The 13,647-nt window shown below is 41.4% G+C and overlaps 1 long non-coding RNA gene across 1 annotated transcript in view; it reads left to right on the top strand.

Annotated features, from left to right (window-relative positions):
- LOC144106802 (uncharacterized) overlaps positions 1–5,742 on the top strand; it is a 92,541-nt gene extending 86,799 nt beyond the window's left edge. Inside the window, exons 8-10 of the long non-coding RNA XR_013309118.1 lie at positions 1,653–1,770; positions 2,012–2,167; positions 5,632–5,742. This is a non-coding gene — a long non-coding RNA (uncharacterized LOC144106802). The remainder of the gene's footprint in view (positions 1–1,652; positions 1,771–2,011; positions 2,168–5,631) is intronic.
- The last annotated feature ends 7,905 nt before the right edge of the window (positions 5,743–13,647 follow it).

The following is a 13,647-nucleotide window of genomic DNA, read 5'->3' as shown; positions in this document are numbered from 1 at the left end:
CTTGACTGTTGTTTATAAAATAGGCAGCCGTTTTTTTGCATTCGATTGCAACACTTTAGGAGTTATCTCAGAGTTGCGTGCTAGCAAACTCTCAGGTTAACGGTTTGCATTATTAAGCCAGCATAATTGCTAAGTGCTTCCCTGCAGTCTTGTTACTAGAAGAGCCTCTTGAAAGCATTCAGCATCGTGGTCATTGAGGGTTACTGTTCACATATCAAAATGCCGGATCAACTGTATACTCTTTACAGCTACCAGAAATAAGGTACATTTCATGACATGCTGGCTGACAAGTGCTAGAGCACCAGACTGGGGATTTGGGTGAAACAATTTTCAAATGTGTGCTCGGTATCACCTCGTTTGCTTCCAGTTGTGGAAAGGTTTTCTTTTCATTTTTGTTCTGTCAAACATTTCAGTTTTCGGCAATTTGTGATTACATTTTTCTTGTGTTCTCTTTGTTGTTGAGGATTAGTTTTAGTGACACAAACACTCCACTCTATTACTTTTCAGTATAATTAAAAACTTGTAGGGCACACCATGAACAATAAAACTTCTACTTGAGTAGCCTGCATTTGTGATTAAGTTCTTCATTGTTGCTATAGAAACTAAGTTGAGGCAGCTTGTAGTTTAGCTCTGGCTAGAATGTTTAGGAGAGCCTCACTAACGTAATCACATGACCAACACAAACTGGGTATAATTGTTTGTGCAATGAAAAACAGTTTTAAAATGTTTAAGAGCTGTCAGTGTAGGATTGGCCTAAAATGCTTTGTGCTCTATGTAGCTCTTCTCTGAGGCAGGGTTAATTCATCTGCACCTGCAGCCTGATACCGCAAGATACCAGTTCTTCGGTGAACTTATATTTTTTTTTCTCACACTAAGCAAACTTGCCTCTTTTTGAAGCACGAAACATGAGCTGATTCTGAACAGCTCGAGCAGGAGTGTAGCGAATTTCATTATCCTCATCCCTTAGTTTACATTCACCTCATGACAATGGCCTCTTCCAGCTTAGTGTCTGTGTCTTGCACCAGCTGCATGCCACACTATCCTAAGAAATCTCCTAATCTTATCTAGGGAGCGTATAATCAGCTAGATCCTGCTATACTTTTTTCGGGTGAAATTCATTTTGTTGCGATAAAATGTGTGCAAGCTGTTTCCAGGCCTGGTGCTCGGCTTACCTGGATTGAAATGCTTGGGAAATGGGTCTCTGATCTCACATTGAGTTGACGAAATTAACTTGTGCTGGGGCACTCCTTGGCCACAGATGCCCTTTTGCCATTAAAATCCATTGAAGTCATTCTGTTGCCCTATGATACCATTGGTGATTGATTCTCTGCATCGTATGCCCTGGAAAGTCCATTTTCTTCTTTTAATTTCTATATTGACTTCCCTGTTCATCCCTATTTTGGTTTCGCTCGGTCAGTTATGCTATTAATAATTATAATCACTTTATCGCACAACTATATTGAAAACATATTTTGGGCTAAATGACGTCAAGTTTTCTACTCTGCACAATGATATATATGGTTTGTCCTGTGTGTCTTTACTTGTGTGGTAATGTTTATTTTGTGCTTACTGTCTAAACAACCTTATTTGCCTCTCATATCTTAAGTCCTTCTATACCTATCTTCCTTCCCCCTGGCTCTTTCTCTTTTCAGTCATTCGTCCTCTTTCCTTTACACTGGCCATTGGTCACAAGCCTGCTGTGGGAATGACACGGAGCAATGGGGCCCCCTTTTTGTCATGGAACCTGCACTGCTACTATTAACACTAATAGTACTGTATCAGTATTTTTGTGATACTGAATTTTTGTTATTTATGAAGTAGTTGGCTAAGGCAATGGTAGCAGTGTTAAATATCACAATATATCATGCATATATCTTGCATGCAATATATCAGTGTGTTCACAATTACACTACCCTCTATTTCTTTCAGTTCAGTTATTTTGCTATATATATTTTGTGCTTCTTTTCTAGTTTAGTTCACTCAGACTGAAACATTGCTTTCTGTGTCGCAGGTAGAATCTACAATGAATGCTGCTCTGTGTCTTGTAAGCAGGATGCAGTGTTAAATGGAGCCATGAACTTTTCTTGGAATTGACAAGCCTTTGCTGTATTATGCGCTGAACCTCGAGTGTGAAGAGGAAAATGTCATGTCTTGGATTTCTGCAGATGTGAGTCATCGCGGTGAATCTACCAGTGCGAAAGACAGGGACGAGAAAGAAGACAAGACAGGCATTGACCCACGACTAAAGTTTATTGATGTGAACACAGAATATATATAAAGCCAAGCAACACCACAAAACCACACAGTTACAGATAAGCATACAGGACTACATGAGTCAAAAATCGCCCTCAACATTTTCCTGATTGAGATAGTCCAACTCATTGCATGTTTACACGATAGACAGCACACTCACACATTCGTCATGGAGTCGTAAGATGTGTCTAGCCTTGATAATCTCCCATTTTATCTCTCCAAATTTACTTCCAAAATGTGTGTTGCCAAAAGGAAAGGGTAGCAGCCTTCACATCCCTTACAATGTACAGGCAAGTTAGAACCCCTACCCTCTTGTGCTCCTGTAGTCTTACATTCATACACCTTCCAGTTTCACCTACGTAAACCTGACCACAAGATGATAGTATGATACCACATTCATTTTACAAGGTACATATACATTTCACTCTACACGTGTACTTTTATTTAGCCACATTGACTGAATTATTCTTAAAATTTTACATATTTTAGACAACATAATCGGGGCGGTGAAAGCCACTTTTACATTGTACGTCCTCGCCACATTTTTCAAATTGTGCGACAATCTATGTACACAGGTAACACAACCGGTCTTTTGGCATCTCGCTGGCTGGGCCCAGCCTGATTGTGCCGGTCATTGCAAAATTGTTTCAGCTTTTTAACAATTTATCATATGCTCTTGCAGTAACATGGTTGGGAAATCCTGCGTTCGTTAACTTTAAATTCTGCTCTTGGAAACTTGTTGTCATGCTGTGAAAGGATAACTTAATCAATTCTGAGCCCAGGCTAGAAAGTGCAATGCTATCTTTCACTAGCTTGGAATGCTCGACCTGTAGCCAAGTAGCAACTTAACACTCCTAGGTGAATATGCAAGTTCTTGACGATTATTCTATCCACCTTGCTTAAGAACATATCGCTTAGCACAAGGCCAACATTCCAACCACTACATATAGCAGATTTTAGAACACGTGCCGCATTGGGATACTCTACAGATATGCTCTTCAAATAAATGCTATTCAATAACATGCTCTTCAGAAAAATTTCAGAAAAGGGTTCATGCAAAGTTGTTTCCGCTTATTAGCAAAAGCATCTGTCTATTTCGCGCCTTGAAGATCCATTTCATGTACTTAATTCGCAGTGTGGTTGAGTATCTTAAGAATGAGAATCCAGCGGATTGTCTTGCGATTAGTGTCGGTGTAGAACTGTTTTACTCTATCCCGTATGAAGACCTTGTGAAAGCTTATGAATGTGTATATCGGAGGACAACAATAAGCTTGTCTTTAGGAACGGGTGTCTAATATTTTTTATTTGAAGTTAAGAGCATGTTTGTGGAGTATGGCTGTGCGGCATATGTTCAAAAGTCTGCTAAATGTATCGATTCGAAGGTTGCCCCTGTGCTAAGCAATATTCTCTTAAGCAGGGTGGATCGAATGATTTCCAAGAAAATCTTTCGCTACATCTATGATTTTCTGGTCTTTTACAAAGGTTGCGATAGTGTGGGACCTGTACATATTGTGAAGTTGTTTAAGGAGCAAGGCCTTTGTCTTAGGTTTACCTTGGAGAAAATGTCCCAACAAAAAGAGCTGCGGTTTCTGAACCTTAACTTGATGTTCTGCACATGCCATTTGTGCTGGCGATATTCACCCAGGAGTGTTAAGCAGCTGCTTGACTTGGTTGAACCATTCTAAGCTAGTGAAAGATAGCATTGTGTTGTCAAGTCTAGGCTCGGTATTGGTGAAGCCATGCTTTCACAGCATGACAACTGATTTTCAAGTTAAAATTCTAAGCTTAACGAAAGCATGATTTCCCAACCATGCTGTTGCAGGAGCGTTCAATAAATTGTAAAAGCTGAGCTTATAAGATTGGGCAAGTTGGTCAGACATGCTAAAGGTAAGAATGGCGCTGCATCAAGTAACGAGGGCAACAGGAGAGCACACCCATGCACAAGTGCCAACCTTGGAGCGGATACAGAATCCAAGAGCGCGTGCTTGACATTCAGCGTTGGCAGCCAAGGATCAGGCTCGTTCAATCTTGAGTGTTCAAATCCGTGTTTCCTCGTTTCCTTGACTATCAACGCTGAATGTCAAGCACGTACTCTTGGATTCTGTATCTGCTTCATGGTTGGCACTTGTGTGTGTGCGTGCTGTCCTTGTTACTTGATGCTGCGCCATTATTTCCTTTAGCATGTTAAAACTGAAAAACCCCTTCGCAGAGACTGGCAGAATCAGGCTGGGGCCAGCCAGTGAGATGCCAAAAGACTGACTGTGTTACTGTACCTATATAGATTGTCGCAAAATTTGAAAAATGTGGCCAGAAGCTATGACAAAAAAATGGTGTTCTCGGCGCCTAATAAGTTGTCTAGAATGTGTAAAATTGTTAATAACGTTTTTAATTTAATTCGGGAAAAGCACATGTGTAGAGTGAAACATGGCAACATATATGTGCCTTGCTAAATGTATGTGGTGTGTTGGATACCATTATCATGTGGTTGGGTTTATGTTGTTGGAACTTGAAGGTGTATCAATGTGAGACTACAGGAGTACAAGAGGTATTTGGATATTAGTAGCTGTTCTACCTTATCTGTATATTGCAAAGGGGATGTGAAAGCTGCTAGCCATTCCTTTCGTCAACATGCATATTGGCGATACGTTCAGAGCAAATTAGCCGGAAATTTATCGAGGCTAGACACATCTTATGACTCGGTTTAAAATGTGTGAGTGTGCTGTCATCCATAGCGTTAACACGTAGCGAGTTGGACTATCTAAGTGAGAGGAATGTTCAGTGCAATCTTTTACTTACGTTGTGATGTAGCTTATGAGTGATTGTGTGGTTTGTGGTGTTGTTTGGCTTTTCTGTATACTCCCTGTTCACTTCAATAAACTTCAGTTGCGAGTCAGTGCCTGTTCTGTTTCCTTTCTCGTCCCTGTCTCGTGCTGATAGATTCACGTACTTGTAGAGTAGATTCACTGAGCTGTGCACTTGCAGAAGCTTGTGAAAAAAACCAGAGGAATTTTATTTCCTTTATACAGGATTGAAGGTTGAAATTTTTTTCACCTAGATGTTTGCAGCATGAAATTCCGTTCGTAAAAGTGAAACCCGCTAGATTGTACATTTTGTGCAACTGAAAACATTTGTCCAGGTTATCTGGCTAGGGTCTTTTGTTATGCCAGATTTTCTGAAATAATATTTTGTCAGGTTTATGTCAATCAGAATTTCTAAGAACATATTAATTACACCAAAATTTCTGATCATATAAGATTATTTTCAAAGCGTGATGATCATTGGTATTGTTTTGTCTGTGGCAGTACAATGATAAGTACGTAGTGTAGAGTAAAATTAAATATGACCAGTCTAACGTAAACAAAACTACTCTTTTTTTAGAGGAAAATTGCTACCAAAGTGCTGGAGTGGCATGGCATGATGAAGACGTGGGTAGTGTGCTCTATTCATGATGGCACGAGAACTTGGGCACAGTTCTTCAGGCAATTGGTGAGTACCTTGATGCTGTGCTTCTGCTTATGTAGGCAAATTATGTTTTAATCTAAGGGTGTATCTTAAAAATTTAAGCAAAATGTGAGTAGCATTTAGATATTGCACGAGATACCGCTGTGAGAATTGGTTATTAATGATGTGTCTCACATGTACACTTATCTACTGAATATAGTAAGCAATGCTTTCGAGCTGAGTGCCTCCGATGAATGAAAAAAATGGCCAGGTTACTGCACGACGCGTGGAGCTGCCCAGTGTAGCACATTCAGGCTTCATGAAGTGGCGAATGAAGGTAATAAATATTTTAATAGTAGAAAACACAGCAGGAGCCACGGGAGCAGGAAGCTAACAGAACATACTGACCCTGATGACACTCTGTGCCTGAAGGGTGTTATAAAGTTGCCTGTCATGTAATGCAAGACGGTCGTACAGGTTGGGTGTTTAACATGAGTTGATGCAGACACCTTCTGTCATTACGTAGTACTCACTGTAGAACTCGAGCAAGAAGCAAAGGCAACGGCTGAGCATGGCCAGACTTGTTCTTTTCTTTGCAAGAAATCTGGAAGTGCACTTAGATAACCTTTGAAAGCGCTGCGACAGGGGACACTAAGAGAAAGACACGAAGGACAAGCGCCTTCGTGTCTTTCTCTTTGTGTCCCCTGTTGCAGCGCTTTCGAAAGTTTGCAAAGATGTACCGACTAGCTCAATTGTCCGTGTTGCATTTATTAGAAGTTTTTTATGCTTTCACTTGACATATACATCATTACTGCATGTAGCGAGGAAAAGTACATACCCTTGATGTCAAATGACAGTGCACTCACAGGGCCCGGCAACAGCTCAATGAGGTGTTGGGATATATCTACAGGGCACCTAATCAGAAATTCTTAGGCTTCAACTTCATAACACGGAGCCCTTGCAGAAATTCTCTCAAAGTTTGTTGCCACATGGACCTCTTCGTAATCGATGACCCTAAAAGGCGAGCCTTCCTTTAGTGTCACAAAAAAAGGCGTAGGATATGGGTCTTTTTGCTTCTCCATTACTGCCAAAATGTTTGCTAGCGAGATATATCTCCAATATAAAATTTTTTCACAATATGTATGTAGGAGGATACTGCAACTGCGCCAAGCAGTACCTCTAAAAAACTTATCACAGCTGTTCAAGAAGCAGAAAGACTCATGCCTCCATCCTTCTTTTGCATCAGACACTTGAGGAAACTTCGTCTTTCTTGGTAATCATTTTGAAAAGGTTCACGTGGCAACAGCCTTCAGTTAAATTTCTGCAAAGAGCCCTTTCTGGAAACTTCAGCATCCGTTCCTCGTGAGGCACACTGCAGAAATATTGGAATGCCTTAGTGAGCTGCAACCAGTACGAGTGACTGCATTTTCACTTACATCAGATATTAGTACATTTCCTTGCACATTCTGAGGTAATTGAAACTATGATTGAAAACATAATGTTGGGGGAAGTGCGCTTTCTGGGGCCGTATTCCGAGTTTGTGTCTTAATAAGAAGCCTCATAATCTGCCGCAGCGGCCACACCTGATTGGTCAGAAGCGGATGTTGGTGCGGTTGTGACTGAGCAGTAGCAGTATGTCACTGCGTTGCATTTTCCGCAGCGAAACATCCAGCGGCGCTTTTGCTCTTTGCCGAGAGAAAGAATGCGACAGAAGAAACATTCAGCCGCAAGCTTGGTTGTGCATCGGATTCCACTGTAGAGGAGTAATATCAAAGCTGCTTTATTTACCTAATTGAATTCAGCAAATACAAACATTATTGTTCAGGTACTCTTTTCTGCACCGTAAAGGCCGGAGGTGCACGTAAAGAAGAAAACATTGCACGCAACCACGCATGGCTTTTCAGTGACAGAAGCTGGCATCTACAGCCATCGATCGCCGATGGTTAATAAAAGGCAGCTAGCTTGCTCGCACAGCACGGCGTTTTACATTTATCTTGAGAAAAAGGAAACAGAGAGGAAAATTTGTAGCATGCACTTACTCGCTGCATAATGTGCGCTTCGTGCTGGGCTGAAAGAAGACTCACTGACGACTTGCCATCTGCAACACCGCTGAATGTAAATTGGTGCTGTGATCGGATGATTGTACAGACGGTAATTAATGTTTTTTCATTAGTTTTATGCAGTCCCTGCCAATAAAAAGGATGAGCTGAAAACCTTACTGTGTTTCTGTTGATATATGCGCTGGGAGACTTCGGAGATGAACTTTTCAGGGGTCTCATAGTTTTCATGGTACGAAGCGCACGCATGCCCATTGACGCCTTAAATCTAACTTGCAAGCTAACTTGTGAGCTCAGTGATGCAGAGCCACACCATCGCAGCTACCGAGAACCGTAAGGGACACCAAAAAACCACCTCTGGCATGTCAAACGCTTCGGTGTAGCAGCGCATCTTTGGCGACTGAACATCCGTGCACGTTAGTGGTTTCACGCTGGTAGACATTATACACGAACATTTTGCAGGACGCTTCAACAGCTAATAGAGAGCTCTAGAATAGCAAATGCATATTTGTGCGCAGTAAACACAAGTATAGAGGGTAGTTTTGCTTTATGTTACATCATTCAACACGCGCAGACGAGATAACTTAGTGATAACTAGTGGGGCTATCGAATTTAAATGAAGAGAACAATTTCTGCGACAAACCGGTGCTCGTTATGCCTAGGAGCTACCTAATCGTGCAACGAAATAAAAAACAGGCCGAATTTAATGTCCATCCAATTTGTTATAGGCAAGACAAGACGATGCGAAAGTCCCGTACCCAGTTTATATCCAGTTCACGGGCCGAAAAGCACAGTAACATCGACGAGTTCACTTCAAAGCGAAAAGCTCCACTTCAGAGAGCGCCATTATGTTGGCTGACGAGCATCTGCTGCTTACGTTATGTGTTTGACGTCACCGTCCAGTTTCTTCGACCCTTTTCGATGCATCCGAAGCACCACTTCCACTTCCGGCATTACCGACCAATCGGGTGTGCCCGTTGCGGCAGATTATGACACTTTTATTATGACACAAACTTAGAACACGGATCCTGATTGCTTGTGGACAAGTGCCGGGTGCCCACCGCTGATACAATGGGTACCAGCTTTCCCCTGGCCTGGTTCTCAGCTTCTTTGGGGTGAGATGCTTGGGGAATGGGTGTTTGTCCCCACCTTGAGATGAAGAAAATACCTTGTGCCATGGCGCTCTTTGGCCTCAGATGCCCTTGCGCCATAATATATCACAATCATCATCATGCTTGTGGGCACGAGTCTGACCTTTTTCAGATGTTACCAATGTTCCTTGCTCGCTAAGTTGTGCATTGAGTGCTATGTACTGAAAGGCATCTGCATTGAATTGGTATTTGGCGCCCATTCTCAGCTCTTTTCTATTTGCTGAAAATGATATATAACCGTAAAGACTTTTATGCACACAGTTCCGCCTGGGCAAGCGCATTTTGTCGGCTTCTTTCTGGACCTGTGGTTTTTACTGTTTACTGCTATGAGAAATGAATTTCGGGCAATGATTCATAACGGTTTGGCTCTCAGCGAATGGCTTTTGCAAGCTTCTACGCAAGCCGATGGTTCAAATGTATTTGTGAAATTTATAACTGGTGTTGTGTGACTACTAAATCAGGATTTTTTTATGCTTTTCAGATGGATCTGACAGCTATGTGCAGAGCTACAGTGTGTGTAGTTTGTCATAAAAATAAAACGTATGTACTTGTACTCACCCAAACACTTACTGCTCTCATTCTAAGCTGCATTCTTTGTACGTATGCAATACATAATATGCGTAAAGTCTTGTACATAATACTTATTGCTTTGGCACCTGGACGGCTATATCTGCAGTGAACATTGTGGGCAGAAGCTATACGAAGACTCATGATCATGTACTACAGAAAGTAGACAATTACAATACAGATAATTTCCGCTCTAGATGAAATGGCTGCCGAGTGAATGGAGAAAATATGTATACATGTTGCAGAACCTTTAATAAGAACAAAGCAGCAGCATTCATAGTGCAAAAATCATTACGTTCTCGTGCATAGCATGGCGTAACGTTCCGTTACCAAGAATGTGACAATCGTCATACGGAGTCTCTGTTTCTGACATTTAGTCCGTACCTTGTGTTGCGGAAAACCCTCCGGCAATGCATTACCAGCGAATTTGTACAGCGGAGCATTTTTGTTGCAGTGATATAGCTCGAGGTGCGCTCCTTATAGAAGCTTATACCGTATAACTTATTCGTTACGTAACGCAGGTCCGTACTCTAAGATGAGTATTTCAAAGTACCAACCCTCTCGCCAATACCCAGAAAGCCGAAACGGCGGAAACTGCAACGGCTGCGAAAAGTGCCGAAAAGACTTAGCTGTGAAGCGTGCAATTCGCCTGCGCTCCAGTAGCAGATGCTCAAAGAAATATTGCAGCAAGCATGTTAATGCATTTCGTAGTCCTCGCTTTTGCAGTGACCCCGTCGGTTTCACTGCTTTTTTTCAGTCAGTCAGCTGGTGATGAATGACGTCCAATGCCTTCTCTTTGTCGTAACTGGCCTTATAAAACATTGATGGGCTATAAATTGGTGCTACTCATCGTATTTTACTAGATTTGGAATGCCTAGGTACAACGGAAGGCACTAGTATGTTGAAAATAGTGGTTCACTTTATAAAAATCACTCTTACTAGCAGTGTAGTTGTGCCCGCGAATGTGGACTCAAGTAATATTCAGTGTAATTCTCAGCTAAGTGCCCCGAGATAGTTGTGCGGCCCCCGGATGCCCGTTGCTAACGGTAAGCTTCCACTAAAGAGTGAAAAAGTGTTACCATTCTGATATCCTCGTTATAGGTTCAAGAGAGAGTGATTTGTGTTTTTACCGGCGACAAAGATCGCAGCTTAGGTGAAAAGTTCCCTGTTATGTTTCAGTATGTCTTACGTATAAGAACCCCGGTTTAGGAAGAGCATAATTTGTGTAAAGATTGACGCTTCTGGAGTGTTAGGAACTGAAGCCACTTTATATTTGCAATAATGAGTTTCATTTTTGTTTCTGCATTTATTTTGCTTTACACTATAATTATGTAAATAGCAACAGTACGAAGAACGTAACCAAATGTGCGTTTTTTATGCCATTTTGCATTTTAAGCCCCCAAATGAACATTGTTATGTGGAAATATTTTGTGCAGATACAGTAATTTAATACACAGAAGGAAAGTTTCGGAATATTTACGGCAGAAAAGACCTTTTACTGGGAAGAAAAATGGTTACAACACGCTGCAGTGAAAAACTGGGTTAATTTTATTTCAGAATTATTACGTGAAATCAGCTGCGGTCACCGCACACTAGGCGCTGTGTCAGAACAGTCTGTAGTGGAGGGTTTTGCAATATGCAGTGCTTTGCAATTTATTCATTCTTAGAATGGTCTTGTGCTCAGCACTGTGCGTAGTTGCAGTGAGAGGTACTTTGCAGTGCTTGCAGTTCATCCCAACTAGCCTTGCGACGAATGTCAAGATTTTTAACAATCTTAATAGTGTTATTCTAGAGCAGAAGTGAATTCGAAGTTTGTTTGAACGGAGAAACATCGTGCAATCATTATCACGATTTTTAAAGGGAGCTGTAACTACAGTAATGAGTACTTTATTATTACACTCGTCGTGTATTCTTGTTCGTTGGTTTTTTTGTAGCTGAAAGACCACCCGTTATTCACACTGAATGTTCACTCTGTTCGTCGTTTTATGGAATCAATAAAAAAAAATTACTCGGGAGGTGATAGCGTAAAGAAGCACTTGATATTTCTTGACACCGTGCTACTATTGAAGAATGCTTTGCAGTCTGTCGTGCAAAACTAGCGGGAAGATGAAAAAGAAATGTCTGAAAATCACCCCCGCATCAAAACTATGTAAAATGGTCACAAACATATGTCCACCTCCTAATGTACGACACAAATGAGGGGGAAATAAAAAAATTATCGCAGTGGGTATTTACTCTAGGGTCCGATTTCCGCAATTAGTTCATCCCTAGCGTCAATTTAAAGTTTGAATGAAACGCGGAGAGTGTTTTGTGCTCATTCCTACCCTTCTCTACGTTGTGCATTTTGTAGCAGACAAGAAAGTGGTGCTCTTCAATGCAGAGTCGCTCCCTCCCCAAGGTGTAAAATTTTTCGCTCGCGCGGTATTGAAATAAGAAAAATGCATTGTGGGTTAGGCATTTGCTTTTTATCAGCTTTTCGGCACTGAAGTTTTCAGAGAAGGTATTCCGGAAAATTAAGCTCCCGCTTTCATTTGTTTCGAAACCACACACAGATTAAATCTACCGCAAGAGATAAACTGCAGTGTAATGGGTCCTTGTGCCACGAGAAAAAAATGCGAGGCATCAAACCTGTTTTTTTTTACATAGGGATGAGTACAAGACCTCAACGAAGCATGCAGACCTTGCACTTGAACATTATAACACATATTTGTTCCTTAGGTACCTAACCTGTAAAGGTGAAAGGCAGACACCCTTCCATTTTGATTATACAGGTAACTGGACAGAGCTATTGCACTACAGCACCAATTTTTTTTCAACAGTTCTTGAAAACATATTTGAATAATGGCCTCAAGAAGGCTTCGGGTGTCTGCTTGGATTGGTTTCTCTGTACTCCCTTTTGCGGCTCACGTTTTTGGTACCATAGACGCCAACAGATGAGCATCTACTGCAGCCTTCCCACAGGGTACTGTTCTTGTAATATATTGAAAGAATATTTAGAAGCGTAGTCTGCGAATTTGGGAACTTCATTTCATTGAAAGGCGTGAAATAGGCAGTAGCCTGTGCGGTGACATTGTCGGAGTAAAAGGAAAAATATCAAACTTATCAATAAACTGCTTCCAGTATTTACAGCTTACGCTTTAATCACGTAAAACCAAAATTATTTTACTCAGGACTTATGTCAGAAAAGTAATCCCTATATCATCGACTCGTAAGCGTTTAAAGATGCCGCAAAGTTTGAAACGACACAAAAAAGGCCCGCAAGATGAAAGAAAAAACAAAATCTTGGCTAATAAAAATCGCCAAAACTCCTTGGGGCATTACTAATGTCATATTCTTTTGTAATTCATGGAAATTTCTTAAAACAATGAAACTGGAAGAATTAAAAACAAATATGACCTTAGATATGTCCCCAGGCCCGGTGAGTTTTCAGGCATGACCTATGAAAAAAAAGAATGAATCATAGGAAGTGTCATCCTTTTCTGACTAAAAATTTTCGATTACAGTAGTGGCATAACACGACCATCGAAACTTATTCCACTTCTTTGTTCCTGCTGTAGTGTAGGTTCCTCGAACGATCATCACGCAGTCAAACATTTCATCGCCGCAGCTGTTCGTACTGCTTTTCTTTGCCGTGAAATGTCTGCACAATGCGAAAAGTGATCTCCAAGAGAGAAAGAACCTTTTGGGCAATTCTCTATTTTCTTAGATGCATTTGGCAATTAGCAAGGGATCAATTTTTGAAACGAAATTAACAACTAAACAAACATAAATGAAAATTTCTTGCTTCTAGTTTTCTTCACTGCCTCCACAGTCGTTCTCCCTCATTTTTTTTCGCCAGAAACACTATTTAGGTTTCACAGAAGCAATGCTTGAGAATGATAATTGGTTTTTTGGGAAAGGAAATGGCACAGTATCTGTCTCATATTGTTGGACACCTGAACCACATCGTAAGGGAAGGGGTGAAGGAGGGAGTGAGAAGAGGCCGTAGTGGAGGGCTCCGAAGCAATTTCGACCACCTGGGGATCTTTAAAGTGCACTGACATCGCACAGCACACGGGCGGCTTAGCGTTTTGCGTCCATAACGCAGCCGCTGTTGTCGGGTTGGAACCCGGGAACTCAGAATCAGTATCCGAGCGCCGTAACCACTGAGCCACCGCTGCGGGTTGCTTGAGAATGAA

Source organism: Amblyomma americanum, chromosome 10 (genome assembly GCF_052857255.1).
Source record: "Amblyomma americanum isolate KBUSLIRL-KWMA chromosome 10, ASM5285725v1, whole genome shotgun sequence".
Taxonomy (NCBI): domain Eukaryota; kingdom Metazoa; phylum Arthropoda; class Arachnida; order Ixodida; family Ixodidae; genus Amblyomma; species Amblyomma americanum.
Note: the sequence above shows the minus strand (reverse complement) of the source record. Positions and strands in the feature narration are given on the sequence as shown.